This window comes from Pseudophryne corroboree, chromosome 7 (genome assembly GCF_028390025.1).
Source record: "Pseudophryne corroboree isolate aPseCor3 chromosome 7, aPseCor3.hap2, whole genome shotgun sequence".
Classification (NCBI taxonomy): Eukaryota; Metazoa; Chordata; class Amphibia; order Anura; family Myobatrachidae; genus Pseudophryne; species Pseudophryne corroboree.
The window spans coordinates 243,778,645-243,796,586 of NC_086450.1; positions in this window are offsets into that span (position 1 = coordinate 243,778,645).

Here is a 17,942-nt window from a genome sequence, read left to right on the forward strand (position 1 = left end):
ACGCCCTCGCTCCTTAGATTCATCAAATTTGTGCCGTTCTTGCGCCGCATTAGAATTCGAACACACCTGAATATCAGACCAATAATTATGATGACTCCCAGGATACAAAGGAGAAACTTCCCCACACTCATAATAACATTCTGTGCCCACTCTCCTAACCCTGAGAACCATTTGCGTGGGTTCAACCATGAGACCCAGCCAGTCAGTTCATTACCCACAGCCGTCAAGGTAAGGTTGTGCTTCCTCCTGAACTCCCACTTCAACTGTAATATCTCATCCATCTTTTGATCGATGATCTCCGTGGGGTTGTCAGTGCTATTCGTGATATACGTACAACACTTCACGCCATATTGAGTTGCCACGGTAACACAGTACCCACCTGTCACAGCTGTAATGTAATTAAGGTCCATTCTGTGCTGGATCAGCTCTTTCTTGTAGGCTTGTAACTCCCTTCCCGTGTACCTGAAGGTGTCATCATACATCTCAGTGATATTATCTATCAAGTTCACTAGCGCATGGATGTACCTATAATTTATAGTTCCTCTGGCAGTACGGGTGATATCTAATGCGAGAAGGAACTGAATCCCGGTGGATTCATGGATCAAATCAGAGGCTGCGTGCTCTGCCCTATCTATGAGGTATCTCTTGATGATGTGTTCATAATGGGTATGAGTATAAGGAGTCTGAGCATTGCGGTGAACGTCTTTCATTTTATCATGGGTTATGGTCATGACCTCTGGTAGTACTCTCCCAATATAACACAATCCCTCAGAGCTCGGAGTAAGCCACTTGTACGCTTTCCTCCCACATATGAAATAGGCATCATCTGGGAGAACATAGGGGACAAAATGTAACATATTGCAAATCTTCCAGGTAAATAAACCAATCCCTAGTTCTCTCATTTGCTCAGTACAAGTATCGGGCTGGATGATATGGGCACAATACCCCTGCGATACCTTTCCAACCCACATGGTTTTGCTTCCACGTGTATACTGGTACCGATAATACTTCCCACTGTTGGTTATCTTGCGTACAAGTTCAGAGTCGATAGGAATCCTATCAGCTCTGTGTGAAATGGTCATTGTCTGGTTATTCCAAGTCACTTCCCAATTTCCTGGTTTTCGGAAATTGGAAATATTAAAACACAACAGGGACCTATCTACGTTGTACTGGTGAAGCTTCAAGCTAGGGGGCCTAGATATATTGAATTTCTTGTCCACCGGTCTCCCACCCCGTAATTCGAGTACCTCATCTATTACTAAAGGGTATGGTACTAATCCTGGCTTACTCTGTCCTTGAGGCACACCCAACATTCTGTCTGGTTAAGACCTTACCCACTAATGAGTGGTAATCACTCAATGGATGTCGGTCCTTGTCGATATTAATATTGGACTGACATCTCTGGATGCACCCATCTTCGACTATGTTCTCACAATTCCTACAAATACAAAATTCATCAGACAATAACCCCTCACATTGCCTCCGAGCCCCGTGACTACCAGAGCGCTTACTGATACCAGCCTTTACTCGAGTGATGTGCTGCTCCTGAGATCCTACAAATCCGTACTTGCCATCAGAACCCATTCCAGATCCTTGCTCGACTTCTCTGGGACCCTCACCAAAACAAATTGTCCTGAGCAAAAACAGAATTACTAGCAGAACCCGAAACGCACTCTCTTGGGGTAGATCCATTTCGTTAAGGGAAAAGAAGGAAGATAAGAAGAGGGGGAAGAGAAAAGGGCAGCGGGAGGTAAAAAAAGAAAACTGGTACAACAACCGTCTTTGATCTTGTTACTCTCTACGCTCAGGTGCCGTTTCAACAGTCCTGCCTCTCAGCTTTCCCGGAACAAACAGTCTAGTGATACGAGGCTCTCTTCACCTTGCTCTTTGAACACACAGTTCTCCGGGTAAGCGACCTTCTTGCAGTGGGACGAGTGGACCCAAGTCTCTCTTTCGGCGACCTTTAGTGCTGTCGTGCTGGTTAACAAGACTTGCTACGGTCCTTCCCACCTGTCTATGAGGCAACCTGAGCGTAGAACATTTCGAATCATCACATAATCCCCAGGCTCAATGTCATGACAATTACTGTTCTGTAGGTCAGGAATCACCAGCTTTAAATTTCTTTGTTGATTTCTCAGCTGCTGGCTCATCCTAACCAAGTATTGCACAGTTATTTCGTTATTGCATTTCAAATCATCCTGGGGTCCATCATTACATGGGGTTGTCGACCAAAAAGAATTTCAAAGGGTGATAAGTTAAGCGGTGACCTGGGAGTGGTTCTGATGCTGTACAACACTAGTGGCAAAGCTTCTGGCCACAGCAATCCAGTTTCAGCCATCACTTTGCTCAGCTTATTCTTAATAGTGCTGTTCATTCTCTCCACCTTCGCACTCGCCTGTGGTCGGTACGAAGTATGCAGCTTGCTATTAATTCCCATCAGTTTGTACATGACCTGAAAGACTTCACCTCTAAAGTGGGTACCCCTATCACTTTCAATCATTCTAGGGATACCATATCTGCACACAAATTTCTGCACGATTTTCTTTGCAGTGAACACAGCAGTATTTGTGGCAGCGGGGAATGCTTCTACCCAGTTGGAAAACACATCAGTACATACTAACACATATTTCAAATTCCTACAGGGTGGTAACTGTATGAAGTCGATTTGTATTACCTGAAAAGGTCCATCTGTAGGAGGGATATGGGATGGCTCCATTGGTATTGCCTTACCAATATTCTTCCTCAAGCAAGTAAGACATATCATTGCTTTCTTACCTGCATGAGAACAGAATCCTGGTGCACTCCAGTAGTCTCTTACCAGCTTGCACATACCCTCCTTGCCCAGATGAGTCAGACCGTGTGCCGCCTCAGCTAGACTTGGAAGATATGCTCTGGGGGCCACTGGCTTACCGTGTCCATCTGTCCAACGTCCTGAGGACTCCTGACCATATCCCTTCGCCTTTCAGACTGCCTTTTCCTGTAGAGAACACAAATTTTGAATTTTAATTTAATTATTTCATGTTATCAGAAGTAAAAACATCTCTGGATGAGAGAAGAGTGGGAAAAAGAAAATGTCAGGTTTGCTATTCACCAACAGGCTGTCACACCATCATGCATATCAGTGTCTGTACACATTCTCCCTTCACCAGTATTCTCATTCTTCCTCCACGCTTTGTGCATGACAAGGCACACTGTGGTAATACTGGAGTCATTGTGCTGGTGAGATATACTGGGTTTGGACAGAACTCTGAAGGACCAATTAGGCATGTGGTGTTGAACTGTAATCGGGTCCATGTATTGGACCACCCTGTGTGAACGAAAAAGATGAAGAGGCAATTGTGGAAAAACAGAATAGAAGTTGGTGACAGATAAGTTTGTAGAGGTAAAGAAGATTTTATAAAATTTGACAACTGGATTGGGCACTACGGGGAAGTGATTCTCTCCTTGGTCTACTCCCCTTAAAAAAAATTCTATATGTGGGCTATCCCAGCCATCAATCCAGTGTCCTGTCCATCCTAAGTTCATAGGAAACCCGGTATCTGTGAGATAATTTCCTCTACCTGTGATGGACGTGAATCTAGAACAGTGAAATGTAACATTAGTCTTCGTGGGTGTCTAACATACTTTGTACTTCCTGAGCGGGAGCACATTATATGTATATCATATCTAACAAAGCTCCTGTTAAGTTAATCAGAGGCCATTTCTGCTCGGAAAAAGAAGCAAAAGTTTAGAGGCCCCATTTTAACCCAAGCAAGTTTTGTCAAAGGGTAATGTTGCATTTATTTTGTTCTTCCCATTAGCCGAATTTGTGTTTTCAATAGGGGAGATTCAAATGTTTGAAAAGTCAGTTGGGAGTCTGTTTTTTCCTATCTAATGGACAGGAAAAAACAGACATCCAACTGACTTTTCAAACATTTGAATCTCCCCCTATGTGGCTTGTGATTCCTTACTATATGTCCCTTGGTCCCGTCTATGGTGGCCATTCCGAGTTGTTCGCTCGTTGCCGATTTTCTCTATATTGCGATTAGTCGCTTACTGCGCATGCGCAAGGTTCGCAGAGCGCATGTGCTTAGTTATTTTACACAAAAGTAAGGTATTTTCCTCACGGCATAACGAGGATTTTTCATCGTTCTGGTGATCGGAGTGTGATTGACAGGAAGTGGGTGTTTCTGGGCGGAAACTGGACGTTTTCTGGGCGTGTGCGAAAAAATGCTGGCGTATCTGGGAAAAACGCGGAAGTGTCTGAAGAAACGGGGGAGTGTCTGGGCGAACGCTGGGTGTGTTTGTGACGTCAAACCAGGAACTAAACTGACTGAACTGATCGCAATGGCTGAGTAAGTCTGGAGCTACTCAGAAACTGCTAAGAATTTTCTATTCACAATTCTGCTAATCTTTCGTTCGCAATTCTGCTAAGCTAAGATACACTCCCAGAGGGCGGCGGCTTAGCGTGTGCAATGCTGCTAAAAGCAGCTAGCGAGCGAACAACTCGGAATGAGGGCCTATGTGTTTAATAATGTGGCTCATGTTTTCTGTCTAGGGGGTCTATATTTACTATGTGTCCCATTACTCCTACAATCCCTTGCAAAATGTCCTTTCTGTCTACAAATGTAACATAGTCTTGTTCGTGATGTACCATCAGGGGTCTGGGGATTAGGCTGATGGGGCTTTCTTGTATGTGCCTGTATACTTACCGTCCTCAACCTCTCCTCCTGTTGTTCTCTGCGCCTAGCAATATTCTTGTGATGTTCAATAGCGCACTCTCTAAGATTAGCTACTGTGACCGCTCTCCAATTTGGCAAAGATGTTTGCACCCTGACCCTCAATGCCTTATTGAGCCCGTCCATTAGCACAGAGACAGCTACCTCCCTGTAATTCGCATTGTTCCCTATATCCGATACCCCAGTGTATCTAGCCATTATTTGCAAAGCCCTATGGAAATATTCAGATGTCATTTCACTGTCCTTCTGTCTTATGGAGAAAATTTTGCTCCACTTAGCAGTGGGGAAATACAATCCTAGTTTTATGTTAATTCGTTCCACGTTCTCCTGATTGTGTTCATCGGTCATAGGACCATCTGACTCTAATTTAAAATCCATAATAAATTTTTGGGTGTCAATATTAGGGGGTAGGCACGCTTTCAAGAATGTCTGCCAATCTTTGTTTGCAGGTATTACCCAGATCCTTGACAAACTTCTGACATCTGACTAAATGCTTCCGGGAATTCTGAAATGACTGACCGCAGTTCTGATCTGGTCCACGGGCAATACATCGCATTATTCCTGGTGAGGGTTATTCCCTGACTATCGGTTCTCCCATTGGGAGTTACTATTTCCAAGACAGGATGTAACCCTACCATTTCATTCCTAATTTTCTCACTGTGAGGTATTAATGTCTCTGTGTAATGAACAGTCTCACACTTACCGATGTCTGAGATCTCACCAGTCCTTTCAGTGGGAGACACTGTTACTGCTCTTACTGGTTGGACAGGCCCCACTTGAGTTTCCTGTAAGGTGACTGCCTGAATGAGAGCTGCGATTAGGCTGGGTCCTTCATCTTCCTGTGATCTATAACCTTGGAGGTTAACCTAAGGGTTAACACATTGCTTCTGCATTATACTATCATTTACAGATGTAACATTGATTGTAGCCATTTCCTCCCCTTCGCCTTGTGTCAGTAATGGTGTGCTTATACTCACATTCCTGCCAGGTTTGGAACTTGCTTTGCGAGTTTGTTCCCTTTGAAACCTCCCCCTCTTGTTGCCACAGATTTAAACAATTGTTATGTCTGATCCTTTGTTTTCTAGATTTGATCAGACATATTCTAATATCTACATTCTGCAGACCCTCTGGTTCAAAGCTACCCACCCTGGGGAATGCGGCCCTATCTTCAGCAGTCATACGTACCCATTCATTGCAATAAGCTTCCGTGTGTGGACCATATTTCCCACACATAATAAACCTTGCTGACCCTCTCGGTCCCAATTCTCCAGCCTGAACCCTGCATACTGAACGTCTCTCACTTGAGCAACTGGCTCCCATAATTGTGGGCCTTTTCCCACAAACACCAAAATACTCAATGCAAGCAGACGGTGAAAGTTACTCGAGCGCCTTTCACGCGCTCTCGCCCACGCTGGCCAGTACAACGATACATTGTCAATAGTGGATCGCAATGTATCCAATTTAGGGCTCCTATAAGACCTTACAGCACCGTAATTTCTTTCGGTGGAGGTTCTGTTGGAATATTTTCCTGAGAGAGGCAGCGAAAAATTCCTTTTCGGTATCTTTCCACTGGAATTTTTGTAGGGTGAAAAAAACAGTTGCCTAATAACTATTGCTTCACCCTTTCCAGTGGAAGTCCACCAGGGAGATTTCCCGACGTTATCAATGAAAAACCCCTTTGTTTACACAATCACGTCTGCATATGCTTTTCCACAGCGCATATGACACAATGGAATCACGTTGTGCTGTGTAGAACACATGGATGTGCGGTTCAATCGCACAGCCTATAGATACTAGTTATCTATATGCCCTACGATCGCGGGAGTCGAATTTACAAGCTACGATCCTAAGCCGGAGCGTAACAAAAGCTATATGGGGTCACAATTCTCAATTCCCTACCACGCTCCTGTGCAAATCTCCTCACGACTTGCATATTTCCACAATATGTTCACGTAAGGTAGCGGTCCTTACACCACCGGGCCTCTACTAACCCAGTGTTCCCACGGGACCCGAATTTCCGGGGTTCAGCTCCACTCACTCCGCTTTCACTCACTCAAATACACCTTGTTTTTCTTTTCTGTACAGAAAATTCCACTCCCTTAGGTTGGTTACTTTACCCCAGAGGTACTTACAGTTTTAAACTAAATATTTAAGGTAACCTGCTTTTGAAATCGGATAGTTATGTGCTATTGTATTAAATGTATATTATCCTGCCTTTTAATTGAACAACTATCGTGTGATTTGTACTTAGCGTCCGCACTCCTACGCAACCTCGCGCAAACACGCGACTGTGCATGCCTCTTATGCCATGTGTGCGACCCTGCACCACGTACTTTGTCCGTACCTCGTGTACAAATGTGCGTCCGCAATTCAACAAGCCACACAATCTCTATAAGTGTAAGCAATACAAACTATAATCGCTCACAAAGACAACCCACACTTGTTCTGTATTAACCTTTACGACTAGGCCAGAACTGCGTTTTGTGTCTTTATAATTACTGTCTTAATGCACTTATTTAAAATTTATCTATATAGCAAACAAATGTATCCGATTTCACACAGGTCTAAAATGACTAATAACCTATGGCAACAATATGTGGGAGAGTATGCAAAATATTGGTACCCTTTGTGTACGCTTTTGGCGCCAAAAAAAATTACACAGATTTTTTCAATAGCTTTTTTCCTGTTTACCTCCAGGTTCTATCAGCACCTCTGCAGACCAGACAGAGCAGACGCAATCTAACAGCACAAAAATAGGGTTTCAAAACATCCAAGCAACCAGGAAAAGGTTTTACTTAAAGATGTATCTCCACCCTTTGCTGATAGATTAAAGTCTGCTATGATCTGCTAGTCTACAAGCATGTGAAAAACCGGATCGAGCCCCCAATTGTAAATGCTGATTTACTTACAGGACTAACAGCAATACCTTAATACACTCAATGCACTTTAAAATCGAGCCGCTGCGGCCGCTGTATTCAATCCTTAACCTACGTACTTTTTACTCAGTTAGCGTTCAAAGGCCCGTACCATGTACGCACTTTACGTACACACGCCGCAACGGATGTACAAAGTACACGCAGTGCATACACACACACTGAGATGCTGAGAGCACAATGCAGCTTCACATGTGGCTGAAATACACTTATAACCTTAGCAGGGAAAGAGACACGACACCAATTGTATTTAAGATGTTGGGATCCGACCCGCCAACATATAATTGATAAAAGGGAGTTACAACAGACATACAATTACAATAAGAGAAAAGAGGCAATACAATACAATGGTACATACGTTTTGTTTCGCCAGCGCCACACGGTCCGGTGCTCAGTCAATCTGCAAGATGACCTTCAGAGAGAGATTGAGTGACCAGCTAGGCAGCTTAGCTTTTATACAGTTGGTAAAAACACAATACAATGGAAACTGTAACCTCTTCATCCATAGGTCAAAGGGCTGGTCATTTACAGTACAGGAGGGGTCATCGGTCGGTTTAAATAGGTAGGTGGTCTGTTCCAGGTGTGCTTGCAGTTGGTCTGCACTGGGTTCCCGCCGAATATCAGAGTACAGTAAACACAGTATAATGTTAATATCCTGTTCCTGCGCAGGAGCGTGCTATCTTCTGCAAACTGCTACAGGAATGTTGCCCTTAAAATACCCTACAGTTGGATACCAAACACCACCTCATAACCTAATGATGTCCCCTCATATCCTGTAAAGGTGAATCCCTTTGTTGTTGTACCTTTTAAACAAGTATAATTTCTTGGTGTGATGCGTGTGGGCTATGTGTACATTGTGCACTATGTGGATTAAATATGAGATATGTCTTTGTGGCTTTTCCATGCGAGTACCAATGCTACCGTAATTACCCATATCACGCACTAATATGCAGGACCACGTGAGCGGTCATACGCAACTTGCGAATATGTGCACGCACGGCAGAACAGGTACGCGAGGCCATATGTGTGGAGTTTGTACGTGATGTGTGTACTGTAAAATTTTCCGACTTCGACACATCAGAATACACTAAGTTATATTAATTGGTATGTCTATGGGTCCTCATTGCCACTGTGTATTTGAGATAGCAGAATGAGACACTCCTGCAGATTTACCCTAATTTACCCTAATTTATGTACTACCTATGTCCATACTTCTACTGAATGTGAAGGGATATTACAATAGATAAAACAAAACTTAATAAAGTGAGTGTCAGAAAAAAAAAGAATACACTCGCACTTTGGGAATCAAACCTGAGACTCTTAGCATGGGAGGCAGAAGACTTCACCGCTTGTCCACGCCGCTTCATGGAAGATACACAAGCTCATGTGTAAAAGTACCGTAAGCAGCGATTCCTTCCCATTGGTGTTTGTTTATGCTGTTAAGGGAGTTGAATGCTCATATTGCAAAAACGGTATTTAGCCACCACCTCCCCCAACCCCCATCCCACTTCCCCCCTGGGAGCCGGCACAGTTCATACAGTAGACAGGGAGGGAGGTCAGGTTACAATAAATGTACAACACAATACTGTACTGTATATAAAAATCAGATAGAGAACTGCAGTCGCTTTGATAGATGTGTAAATGGTACAGTAGCAGTTATTCCTTCTCATAAGGTACAACACAGATTCTCTAACGCCGATGATCTACAGTACTGTGTTGCTTGAACAGTTAGTTGCGTCAGAATACACTAATTTATATTTATTGGTATGTCTACGGGTCCTCATTGCGGCTGTGTACTTTAGATAGCGGAATGAGATGCTCCTGCAGATTTACCCTGATTTATGTAAAACCTGTGTGCACCCTTCTATTGAATGTGAATGTATATTACAATAGATTAAAAAAATAATAATAAAGTGAGTGTCAGAAAAACAAAAACAAAGAATACACTCGCACTTTCGGAAACAAACCTGGGACTCTCAGCATGGGAGGCGGAAGACTTCACCGCTTACCCACACCGCTTCATGGAAGATACACAAGCTCATGTGTAAAAGTAATGTAAGCAGCGATTCCTTCACATTGGTGTTTGTTTATGCCATTAAGGGACTTGGATGCTCATATCGTACAAAACATACAGTATACTGTACATACTTTAACGTCAATGAACTACATTATTGCTTTCACACATTAGTTGCGTCTGCATACAATATATTAATTTTTACTCTATTGCTTTGTCTACAGATGCTCACATGCAGTCAATTGACAAGTGTTTTAATACCACACACACAACAGTATACTCCCGCACCAGTTAATGTTCCTTCATATATTGGTTCCCTATCCCCTATTATTATGATTACGTGAAATATATTCACCAATTTTCTAATGGGGAGTGCTACCCAAAGCTTATTTTCAATGACACAAACACACAAGAACAGAAGCCTTAGTATGGGTGCACATGGAACCTAACAATAATAGTTAAAATGTAACTTTTATTAATCGCTTAAAAATATTGTAAAGTTCAGCCAAAGTGAAATAGTAATATGATAGAAAGAAGTGAAAAGTAAGAAAAGTGTGTACTAAAATCAAATTAAATCTATTAAAACAGAGACTGCTGGGTACTCAATCAGAAATAATTTCTCTATTAGGACATAATAGTCCCCGCTGAAAAGTCACCCTTTGTTTGTAATGTTGCGTATTATCTTAATTTTGATCTTTTTCCTACAGGATTCTAATAAATAAATCACTGATTACAACACGTAAGATGTCCTTATTGTGTCTATATAGTTAATTGATGATTATAGCTCTATTCTCCTAATTCTCTTATCTAGGAGTATGATCTCACTGAATCCGTGAGGTCTGTGGGATTTCTAGGGGGGTATTGCAACCATTATTTACGTCATCCACACCGACATGTGATCATTATTTAACCCTTTATTACTCATTCATTAATCTTTCTGGTATGAGCTTTTGAAATGCAGCAGCGCACCTTTAATGAATGCCCTTCTGTGGTGCTTCAGCGGCTAATGTAATTTTGCCCTACAAGCGCACGCACTAATAGTCGGGTCTTATATGGGACCAACAATTTACTACTAATATATGTGCTGTTAGGATGATTTCAATGCGGATTCTCTCACATCCCAATGTATGTAGTTAATTGGACCCGGGCTAGATACCCCTAAATGCGGGCAGTCTAAATATACTGTACAGCCTGTTCACTGACTGCTGACTCCCATGTAACAGAGTCTGACCACGTATGACTTCTCTGCAATATTGTATTTAGATACAGCTTTCTCGTATACCAGCGCTCACACCACCGTTGCCCACATAGGCATACTAATATTCTGCTGGACACATGGAGCCATATATAATATATTATTAAACAGATACGTGCTCTAGACACTCATTCATTAGCGGACCCTCCTGTGGTACTTCAGCGGCTAGTGTAATATTGCCCTTCAAGCACAAATACTGGTCGTCGGGTCTTATATGGGACCCACGATTTAAAGCTAATATATGTGCTGTTATGATGATTTCGATATGGGATTCTTTCACATCTCCATGTATGTAGTTAGTTAAACCCGGGCTATATATCCCTGTATGCGGGCAATCTACATACACTGCACAGCCTGTTCACTGACTGCTGACTCCCATATAACAGAGTCTATCCAAATATGATTTCTCTGCAATATTATAGTCAGATACAGCTTCCTCCCACACCGGCACTCACACCACCGCTGCCCACATAGGCATACTATTACTTCGCTGGACACATGGAGCTATTTATAGTATTTATTAAACAGGTAAGTGCTCAGGACACTGATTCATTAGCAGACCCTATTAGGCAATTGTGTTATTAGCTCTTTTTGTTAGCAATCCGCACTCCCTGTACATTTTTCACAGGCCATCAGCTTGTGTGTAGCCAGGTCTAATTACATATAATCCCACCGTGGAGGTGAGCTATATAGCGACTCCCTCTCCTATTGGCGCTCCTGCCGCCACTGCCCACATAGGCATTCTATCTATGTGCTAGACACTCTGGACAATACGTCTTAAATTAGACTGGGTGAATATCATGCATTATTTCAATGGGACATAATACAGCGGTTCCGTTCGGTACCCACAGCCCCTGAAACGTCTACGTACGTTTCACGGCTGCTTCGTCGGGGCATCAACCCGAATGTCTGAGCACACGGGTTTAAAAACCGCTCCCTCCAACCTCATTGGATGTCTGTCTTGTCTGTGTAAATCTAACTTTTATTCCTACCTACATTTTCTATTTGGGTTCCCTTCCCGTTTCTATTCTTTGTATCTGTCTCTAATTGATTTGTGTCTCTTACGAGCGCTAGCTATTAGTATAATGACTTGGCCAATGTGACATTTTTTGCCCTCTTATTTGGTGTGTAATCAAAAATTATTACATAAAAAAATGAAGTATAGATGTTAACTATAATATTAAACCCTATATATCTAGTCTTAATTACACACTTTTACATGTGAATAATTTGTCTGTGACATCAGAAGGGTATTTTAACCCTATTATTAAGGGCACATTTTTAATAGGGTTAAAATACCCTTCCGATGTCACAGACAAATAATTCACAAGTGTGTAATTAAGCCTAGACAATACTATAAATTAGGTCACGTAGAATCAGTTTATTGTGTGAAGAATACACAGTAACTTAATTGATATTATTTATAATGGTTAAGATGGAGAATACATGAATGACCTCCCAAAAACGAAAAAGCAACAAATTGATTAAAGAAGATAGAAATAATTACAGTAACAATTAAGATAGATATATAGGGTTTATTATTATAGATAACATCTATACTTCATTCTTTTAAGTAATCATTTTTGATTACACACCGAATAAGAGGGCAAAAAATGTCACATTGGCCAAGTCATTATACTAATAGATAGCGCTTGTAAGAGACACAAATCAATTAGAGACAGATACACAAAGAATAGAAACGGGAAGGGAACTCAAATAGAAAATGTAGGTAGGAATAAAAGTTAGATTTACACAGACAAGACAGACATCCAATGAGGTTGGAGGGAGCGGTTTTTAAACCCGTGTGCTCAGACATTCGGGTTGATGCCCTGATGAAGCAGCCATGAAACGTATGTAGGCGTTTCAGGGGCTGTGGGTACCGAACGGAACCGTTGTATTATGTCCTATTGAAATAATGCATGATATTCACCTAGTCTAATTTAAGATGTATTGTCCAGAGTGTCTAGCACATAGATAGAATGCCTATGTGGGCAGTGGCGGCAGGAGCGCCAATAGGAGAGGGAGTCGCTACATAGCTCACCTCCACGGTGGGATTATATATCATTAGACCTGGCTACACACAAGCTGAGGGCCTGTGAAAAATGTACAGGGAGTGTGGATTGCTAACAAAAAGAGCTAATAACACAATTGCCTAATAGGGTCTGCTAATGAATCAGTGTCCTGAGCACTTACCTGTTTAATAAATACTATAAATAGCTCCATGTGTCCAGCGAAGTAATAGTATGCCTATGTGGGCAGCGGTGGTGTGAGTGCCGGTGTGGGAGGAAGCTGTATCTGACTATAATATTGCAGAGAAATCATATTTGGATAGACTCTGTTATATGGGAGTCAGCAGTCAGTGAACAGGCTGTGCAGTGTATGTAGATTGCCCGCATACAGGGATATATAGCCCGGGTTTAACTAACTACATACATGGAGATGTGAGAGAATCCTGTATCAAAATCATCATAACAGCACATATATTAGCTTTAAATCGTGGGTCCCATATAAGACCCGACGACCAGTATTTGTGCTTGAAGGGCAATATTACACTAGCCGCTGAAGTACCACAGGAGGGTCCGCTAATGAATGAGTGTCTAGAGCACGTATCTGTTTAATAATATATTATATATGGCTCCATGTGTCCAGCAGAATATTAGTATGCCTATGTGGGCAACGGTGGTGTGAGCGCTGGTATACAAGAAAGCTGTATCTAAATACAATATTGCAGAGAAGTCATACGTGGTCAGACACTGTTACATAGGAGTCAGCAGTCAGTGAACAGGCTGTACAGTATATTTAGACTGCCCGCATTTAGGGGTATCTAGCCCGGGTCCAATTAACTACATACATTGAGATGTGAGAGAATCCCGCATTGAAATCATCCTAACAGCACATATATTAGTAGTGAATTGTTGGTCCCATATAAGACCCGACTAATAGTGCGTGCGCTTGTAGGGCAAAATTACATTAGCCGCTGAAGCATCACAGAAGGGCATTCATTAAAGGTGCACTGCTGCATTTCAAAAGCTCATACTAGAAAGATTAATGAATGAGTAATAAAGGGTTAAATAATGAACACATGTTGGTGTGGATGACGTAAATAATGGTTGCAATACCCCCCTAGAAATCCCACAGACCTCACGGATTCAGTGAGATCATACTCCTAGATAAGAGAATTAGGAGAATAGAGCTATAATCATCAATTAACTATATAGACACAATAAGGACATCTTACATGTTGTAATCAGTGATTTATTTATTAGAATCCTGTAGGAAAAAGATCAAAATTAAGATAATATGCAACATTACAAACAAAGGGTGACTTTTCAGCGGGGACTATTATGTCCTAATAGAGAAATTATTTCTGATTGAGTACCCAGCAGTCTCTGTTTTAATAGATTTAATTTGATTTTAGTACACACTTTTCTTACTTTTCACTTCTTTCTATCATATTAATATTTCACTTTGGCTGAACTGTACAATATTTTTAAGCGATTAATAAAAGTTACATTTTAACTATTATTGTTAGGTTCCATGTGCACCCATACCAAGGCTTCTGTTCTTAAGTGTTTTAATACGTTCGTTTGCGTCTGTACAAAATATATATATATATATATTTATTTATTTATTTTTTAAATTGACTCTCGCCGTCTGACCATTGGTTTGTGTGTACATTTACATTACAGTCGTCATTGACCATTTGCCAGATCTTGTACTGTAGATCATTCTGCCACTATTCTGAAGTATTAGATTAGGGGAGCATTAGTCACCGAGTGGTGTTGATGTGTATTGCATGCTGAGTATGCAGTTGTGCCTCAACGCGCCTATCCATGATTAAACTCAGCAACCTAAGCTATTGCCTAGGTGCAACTAAACCTCTGTTTAGGCGGAGAAACAGCCAAGATAACGGAGGCTCCATCTGTATCCTATACTTTAGTATTGAGACGTGAACTATGTAATTCATCAAGTTCTGAAAAAGCATTGTTTTTGGAACTTGGTTGTGTTACTGTACGCCACCCAATAGTTAAAGGAAATCAGTAGCTTTAGGGGAAAAGTATCACAATTCTAAAAACCTGACTCTGCATAAAAAAAGCAGCTTTTCGGAAGTGATACTTTAGTTAATGAGGCATGATGAATGCCTCTGAAATGATTACAAACCTTTAAAAAAAACATGAATGGTTTTTGTTAAGAGGACACCATAAACACACCTAAAAAAAAATATATTTTTTTTTAAAAATTTTTTTCAGGAGGCTTTTACTTTGAATTAGTACTAAAATTCTTATTTATTAATTAGCTATATTGCATTTAATTGGTAATTTTACTTTGAAGCCAATGCACAGCTCCTGATTGGCTGCCTGTTCGTGAGCTCCGATTGGCTCACGGCCAGCTCTGTATTAAGAATGTGGCCGCGGACCGCGGCTCTGCCTCTGTCCCTCCGTGGCTGCCCCTCCGATGCGTTCTGTCCATCCGTGGTGCTGTGATCTGGCCCCCTGATCATGAATACAACCACCCCGGCCCCCTCAAAAGGTACAGTTTGGGGAATGCAGGGGAGGAGGGGGAGCGGACAGTATGTGTGGGAGTGGGGGTGGGGCCCTGCCTTGTGAGGGTCAGTCCCGGGCCCCATCATTTCTGGTGGCAGCCCTGAAGGTTGTGCTTCTGATTCATGGACTATGATTGCATTACATTGTGTTTGAATCAGTCCCTACTGCATAAGTGTACTGTATTATTGTAATATTCTAATTTCCTCTCTGAACATGTAAACGTTATAGTAATACTTAATAAAGGCTAGTAAGTTTTATGTGAGCATTATAAGTTTTTATGTGAGTATCAAAAAAGGTCCCCCTGTTCACGTTCCCCTGCGTTGGCTTATTTTAGCATTAACAGTTGCTTTTTTTCCATTTCAGAGTTGGCAATACTGTTATTGTACATGATACATAAAGGAAAGATTAGTGTTTTTTGGAATTTTTGCACGCATAATGAACCTGATCAGCTTGAAAAATATCCACCCTAAAGCTGCCTGTAAGCATGTCTCTTTCAGGAGTTGTATTCTGAGTTGTCACTAGAGGTCACTAAAGTTTTACTCACAGAAAAATTCACTTCATCAAGTACTGTACAGTACTTTGCCCCATCTAGTGTTTTACAGTTAAAATGCACACTTAAATATGATGTTCACATAGTTGTATGAAAAAACATTATCAGAATGCAAGTTTTTTGATATGCTAACATAATTGATTCCTGGTCAGCACAGGGGTCAGTATCGTGATAATTTCTTCAGGGTGTCAGGATCCTGGAATATTTCATACATGTGCGAAGTGTTCCTTGTACCTTACCTACTGTTCTTCATGGGATTCAGAATTTCTCTAGCAAGCTCCATGCAGACTTCAGTTTCCAAGCTGCAGAATGCATCTGTGTTACTATCTCCTGATTAAGCCATCTGTATAGGATTCCTCTGTATGAGTAATCACCAGGATCCTGTGTACAGCTTCTGTTCTCTCTGTTAATTGTGTCCACATGCAGCTCCCAGCTGCTGCCACTGTCTCCCATTGTCCTCCATGATGTCTGCTTTCTAGTATTTGGGCCTAGTCCAAAGTTCCTTAAAAAACCGGACCTGTGCCCTGCCATCTTGGATTTGTCAGCTGACCGGACTGTCTTCCAGTGGGATTCCTGTTGTGTCTCAGCTGATTCTCTCCACCAATAACAAGTTACCTGATGGTATATAAACAGGATTTTGGAACCAGGAAGTTGTCTGAACAACTGTTTTCTCTAGTGAATGCAAGCTCCTGTTTGTTGTTCTCCGGCTCTGTAGTACATTCTCACTAGGATCTCCAGTGCTTCACATTATTCTCCAGTTCTTCAAATATTCTCCAGTGCTTACAGTGTCCTCCAGTGCCGATACAATTGGTTGTCTCTACGTGTTCTCCAGTGCCGGTTACCATTGGATATCTCTAACATTATGGTACAGATGGAGCCACGCTAATATTGGCTCTGTCTGTGACTAGGTGCGCCCCACCAGGTGCACCACCGGGAACGAATGGGACGCGCGTGCGTCGTAGACATGTACATGCCCCATTCACTCTGAATGGGAGTGTCTGTGTACGTTCGGTGGCAGGCCGAGGTGCAGGTGCGCCTGCGATGTAGCCATGCTCAGTGCATGCGGATCCATCTGTAGCATTGAAAATGAAAAAAGTTAGGTTAAAATTCAGGGGCACAAGGAGCTATTATTGCTGATTTTTTCAAAAATCTTTTTATTGGGTTTTTTTTCCTGATTTTTATTGGTATACCACCAGATTCTAAATGAAACCAGTGCTGTCATTAACAATAGTGGCTTTATAATTGTTTGGAGCCACCAGCAACTGCCAAATGCTTTCAGCAACTTCTTACTCTGGACAAGTAAGTTATGCCTTTTGCTAAGTACCACTCAACATTACCTCACAACTGTCCCAGTTTAGGTAATATAGTTCTGCTTTAAGGGAACTGTCCTGTTGTCCCACACATGTGCCAAGTGCTGTTCCCAATGTCTAGATTTGGTGTATGGATGTCTCCAGACCTGTGTCAGAGTTATTGGCGACTGGAGTGGTCTTGTGCTGAAAACTCAGAGGTTTTATGTTGTTCCTTCTCATAAAAGGTGGAAGGTTAATGTTCAGAGGATGCAGGAAGATGGAGTAACTAGCACTAGGTAGCTGATGAAAACCAATGCATGGGTGCGATGTATTTCTCTATCAATGGTCTTCTCCAGGAAATCTGTAACCGATGGTATCTGAAATGATACCATAGTGCTGACCGGGCTGGATCTGGAATGATGACACTGGATGATCCCTTGGAAATGAAGATGGTAATGCAGGTAGCAAATAGAGAAACAAAGAAAACACAGGTACTGTGCAGTAGCTGAATACACAGAGGAGCGCAGCTTCAAAGCTCACACACAGAGCTGTGTGACTTATGGCACTGGCAACCTGAGCACTGAGAAGCAGGAAGCTTTAACCCCCTTGGTGACACAAGATTGGCTGGGAGAAGGTGTC